Here is a 6000-nt window from a genome sequence, read left to right as displayed (position 1 = left end):
GTAGGTGCTGGAATACAGTCATAGTCATTCTCCTTATGCCCTCTGGTGGCTGTTCGTGATACCGCACGTAATTACCTTTTTGACACACGACTAGAAAATGCCTTTTCAGTTTAACCTCGACATCGTCTTAAAAGCAGAAGCACCAGCATGCGGACAGCAAGCAGACAGAAAATGACACGATGGAGGGAGGGAGGGTTGAACTGGGAGAGGAGGAAGGCGGTGTAGTAGAGCAGAGAATGGACACAGGTGTTATTTCTGGAGGTTTATGGGAGATATAGGTTAACAATGATTTACAGACAGAGTCAATGTACAGACAGAGAAATGACAGACCCTCACAACCGCCCAACTGACCCTGATCCCCCCCCCCCCCCCCCCCAAAGGTCACAGTTGTACTTCAGCCAGCGCCCCTCGATGGAAGGGACAGTCATGCAGGTTCTTTCCCTCCAATGAGAGTCTGCCCAGGGGGTCAGGGGTCAGGTGTCACAGAGAGGAGGAGAGAGGGTCCATTGCCCTCTCTCAGCCTTTTCAGCCGACAGGAAGGAGAGGAGGATGATGAGTGAAGGATGAAGAGCTACCCCAAGTCCCAGTGCTGGAAGGGAGGTGTGGTTTCTGCACTCTCAGGAAAACATGCCGAAAAATATACAAAAACCTGTCGCTGGGGTGGTTTGGGTTGCTATGGGCTGAATCATTCATTTGTACCTCATTAAGGTGCATTATTGTACCATTCAGGGCACTTTCACAAAATGTGTTCCACTGAGAGCGTGTGTGTCCATTTCCTCTGCAGCCAAAAGGCACTGCATACACTGTGCCCCATCACACACACACACACACACACGCACACACACACAAAGACACAGACACACACACACACACACACAAACCCACACACACACACACACAGACCCACACACACACACACATGCACACACACACGCACACAGGACCATGTCACTGTCATGACAGCCAATTCGCCCAATCTCGGTCCCTGAGGGGCGATCTCGGCGATGATGTAGAACGTGTGCAGTTCTGTTGTGAAATATCCTGTCATAATGTGTACCTATCAAACATTTCTCCCCATCACTATGCTAGTCCTTTATACTAGCGCCTTGTCACATTCACAGACACACACACGCTCTCTCTCTCTCTCTCTCTCTCTCTCTCTCTCTCTCTCTCTCTCTCTCACATACACACACACACACACACATACACACACACAGATGAACATACAGCACGTGCAGTGGCATAAACATTGCTTTTGGTCTCGCCACCTCTGTCACAAGAAAGCCCTTATTTACGCGCTAGCGTTAGCCTCACACCGATACACCGTCACACCCTCACACCGTCAGACTGTCAGACACTCACACCGTCAGACGTGTGAGCGCCGCATGCACTCTGAAAGGCTAGGGCATGCAGAAAGGATGGGACAGAGCCCCTTATGCAGGAAAGAGAGGAGAAAACAGGGGGATGGGAGTGAGAAACACACGTGGATTAGTGATGTAATTCATCCATTAATAATCCAGATTAATCAATGAGTCTATTAATCAACTGAGATGACGGAAGGTGTGGTCAGTAGAGAGAGAGAGGCCAGCAGAGAATCATGCGACAGCAGTTGCAAAAATTGCTCAGTCATAAAAAGGAAAATTAGTAGAGGGGAAACAGGATGAGCGTTAGAATGTTAGCACTGCGTTTTGGAGCACACAACTTTCTTTTTTTCTTTTGGAAACTGCAGTGGTGTCTGCCATTTCGGCTCCACAAGGCTGTGGAAACATGCTGCATTTTGGAGCCAAAATGTCCCAGGTTTTGAGCCCAGGTTTCAGGGGAAGGGGATAGGTGAACAAAGGGAACAGGGGAGAGAGAAGGAGAGAATGAGATGGAGAAAAGAGGGTGAGAGAAGAAGGAAGAAGAGAGTTTCCTTTCTCTTGGCAGTTTGGCCCAACTCAAAGATGCGTGTCTATATAATCTAACTAAAATCAGATGATACATATTTAAGTATGTATTTAAGTATTATCATTTCAATGATCAGAAACTGAATATTAACAAATCAATCAACCCTCAGAAATGACTGAATTCCACTGCCGGACTGCTCTGTGACTGTTGCCAGGGCGATTAGACCTTAACAACAAAGCAACCAATGAGCAGCAGAGTCCTCAAACCGCTCCCGCCTCAATCCTCCAAGCTGCGCGGAGAAGCTCAATCACACGGTTACCACGCCAACCCCGCCATCGAGGCCTTCACCCGGTCCTGTTAACCTGTTAGGGGCTTCGTGTGAAGCAGTCACAAGGCACTGTGGCTCTCTAGGACCAGGACCGCTAAACCCCTAGTCTGTCCTCTGAGATCTGGGGCGTGGAGCTGCCCCTCTCAGATAACAACTGGTCGGAGAGAGAGGGAGAGAGAGGGAGGGAGGGAGGGAGGGAGGGAGGGAGATGGAGGAGGAGAGAGATACACAGAGAGTGAGAAAGAAACCAAATAAGTGGCAATGACGCGGCGTAAACAGGGTGACTGCAGCTGTCACTCACACACACACTCACACACACACACACTCATACACACACACACACACACGCGCACACACACACACACTCACACACACTCACACACACACTCATACACACACACACACACACACTCACACACACTGGACCACACAGCCGAAATGGTAAAAGCGCTAGTAAAAGGCGACCTGCAGTGGTATCTGCATAGAATGGCCCGAGCGGGCGGACGCCTCGGCCCAGAGCCTGTCTGAGCGGCGCTGGTGCCGCACACCCCCTGATCTCTACAGAGAGAGGCGTCACCTAGCAACACGCCTGTACTGTACAACGTCTGGGGACGGGGGGCCTCTAGCGTTCCCCCTGCTGTAGCACGAGTAGACTTATAACGGCCTGTCGATGGGTGGGGCGGGGGTGGGGGCAACGTCTACAACGGTAATGAGACGGGGTGTCTGTTTGTGTGGCAGTGGTACAAGCAATATCGTATCTATATCTTAGTAGTGCAGCGAGAAAGACTGAAGTAAAAGTCAGTTTGAGTGGACAGACTGACGGGGAGTGTGAGGCGAAGGTGGGGGTTGTGTTTTGGGGGGCGGGGGAGGGGGGGGGGGGAAGTAGGGGCAGTTGGGAAAGTTTGGCAGGAAGAGCAGAGCCCTTTAGTCCTCCTGTGCGGCGTACGTCCCCCGGGCACAGAGGTACAGGCAAACTGTCGTCGCCGTGGCGACGGGAAGGCAGGGTGTCACGGGCGGTAACGGTAGACAGCGCCCCCTTGTGGCGGCCGCCCCCCCCCTGAGTCTCCCCTCGTCCCCCCGTCTCCTCCCGAAGACGGAACGGCGCTGCCTTGTGGTCAAGGAATACTGAACGGCCTCGTGCGTCTCAGTAAAAACGGGAGACGCAGATGTGAATGAGCGCGCGGACGAGAGAGAGAAAGTGCTCCCTCTCGCGCGCTACGATCGGGGAAAGCGGCAAACGTGTTCGCGAATCGGATTTAGGAACAGTCGAGGGGGGGGGCCTCCGAGGAGAAGCCAATCGCCGGCGTTCGCAGTTGTAGCAAGTTGACAAGAGTTCTGACAACTGTGCGTGAAAATCAGATGGGCTTTTCAATCCAGTCACGTAACTGTGCTGCAGCTTTTTTATTTTATTTGTTTATTTATTTTTAACTGACTTCACCTGTCTTTTTTCCTGAGAGACCCCTCAGTGTGAATCACCCCTCTCAGCTCGTGAGAGACCCCTCAGTGTTGGGGTACAGTGTGGGGATATTAATCTCCGCTGTCTGGCGGCTTGCGGAGGGAGGTCAGGCGGTGAAACCGATCACTGCAGCAGCCCGTCCGTCGCCAGCCTCCTTCTCCTTAACTGCCCCTCAACTGCCCCTGCCCCACTGCCCCACATCATGGGAAATGGCCTCCAGGACTGAAAGCTAGCTTACTGTGAGGAAGGAACTGCCGGTCATGAACTGTAGCCGTGGGTTTCGGTGATTGACAAGGCCGGGTTAGAAGTTTCGTTGACACCCCTCACCCCCCACCCCCCCCACCAGAAAACAATCCTCTTTAAATCGGCTTCTGCCTCCGCAGGGGAAATTGCAGTCACTGCACCCGGACACAGAAACTCCCGTTTTACAGGGAAGGCAGGGAGTCCCGCAGTGGACCCTTTCGATCTCCACCGACCCCCCCCCCCCCCCCCCCCCCAACAACATTGAGAATAAGATGAACACAGCTGAATTATAAAAAAAAATAAAAAAAAATAAAAAACCTCTCATAATCACCATCGTTAATACTGGCATCATTATTTATAGAACTATTATCATTAATAATAACTAATCAGCTCTCAAAACTGAGGAGTTCTCTCTCTTTCTTACCCCCCCGCCCTCCCTCTCTCTCTTTCACCCGTGCTCTTCGTCAGGAAGCCCTGGAAGACGGTAAGCGTTGGTGAGGTTAGCGGGGGGCAGAGGGGCGGGGGGGCAGGGGGGGGGGGTCAGAGCTGACCTTGGCCTGGCCTGGCAGCTCAGACTGCCGGTAAGCTGGCAGATCACGGCGCTGAAATCCTCTCCTCCTCCCCCCCCCGCGGTGCGGTGACACACTGCCCCAGTTCTGCCGCGCGTGCGGTGGGCGGGGGGGGGCGGGAGCGATGGTGGGACCCTTCAGAACGCTCGCTGACGTACTCCCAGCGACGGCGCATTTCATACTGTCACACCGGTCAGGACATGCAGAGCGAAACGCATAAACGAGCTGTCCCACCGCGGACGGGCCCCACACCCTCTCCACCTTCTGTGTCTACTCTACTGCAAGAACACAGCGAGGGCAACAGGCACAGAGAGAGAGAGAGAGAGAGAGAGAGAAAGTGAGAGACAGACAGAGAGAGAGGGCAGAGGGCAGAGAGAGAGAGAGAACTCCTGCAGACTCCAAAAAAGAGGACCATGAATTTACCCTCCCAACCACCCGCCCCCCCCCCCATCCCTCCCACCCCAGACAGTAAAGCTTCTCTCTGTTAGTTTAGTATTAATTAATCATGCAGGATTCCATCAGATTTTTACCCCCAAAGAGTTCAAACCAAGCTGAGTGGGTGCAACAGAATCATTAAGCCCCAATGTTCAGGAAGAGGAAGAGGAGGAGGAGGAAGAAGGAGAAGATATTCTGTAGAATATGTCTGCGGCTTTGCAAACACGCCCCCCCCCCATCCCTTCCGCCTCGTGGCTTCTCTCCTCCGGTGCTGTGCTGGGCGTGGGAGCCGTGATTTGGGGGAAGGGCGGGGGGGGGGGGGGGCAAGGTTACCCCATTACCCCAGAAATCCACAGAGTTCTCCCCATTGCCCTCACCACCGCCGCCCCCCACCCCTCACACCTCACACACACACGCGCGTGAACACACACACACACACACACACACACGCGCGCGCACACAGGCGGTGAGGTCAGTGTCATCATGTAGTGCAGAGGGCAGTACATGGGGCAGATGATAAAACTCATCCATTACTACCACCCCCCCGGGTGGGGTGACGTTTTCGGCAGCCGAACCAGCTCCTCCCTCCGGTCTGCTCTGAGAAAAACCCTCCTGCCCCTCCACCCACAATCCTTTCACTCGTTCCTTTATTTACTCTTGCTTTTTTTGTGTTTCCTTGTCCGCTTTGCACTGTTCTGTTCTGTTCTGTTCGTCCCCGGTTTGTTTCTGAAGGCATGGCCACGACGTGCGTAACTGAAGGGTCTGGTCGCCTCTTTTTTTTTTGTTGTTTGTTTTTGTTCTGTTCCCTTTGTATCCTCGGTTGAAGCGGGGTTTCGACACGGCGGTAACCCCCCCCCCCCCCCCCCCGGCGGGTTTTTCGATGGCCGCTTTTGCATACTGACAGGCGGGGTAAAATAAAATAAAAAACCGTCGCCAAGCGCTGAAGGCCGCAGAACTTGATTCGTCCAGAAGCGAATTCACATGAGAGGATCACCGACTAGGGAGCCCTGTGATTGGGCAAGAGACAGCTGAAACCGAAGAAAGAAAGCAACTGCTCAGAATTGCATCTGAGAGTAAAGAGG

Source organism: Conger conger, chromosome 2 (assembly GCF_963514075.1).
Source record: "Conger conger chromosome 2, fConCon1.1, whole genome shotgun sequence".
Lineage (NCBI taxonomy): Eukaryota > Metazoa > Chordata > Actinopteri > Anguilliformes > Congridae > Conger > Conger conger.
The sequence above is the reverse complement of the archived record's forward strand: the minus strand, read 5'-3'. Positions refer to the sequence as shown.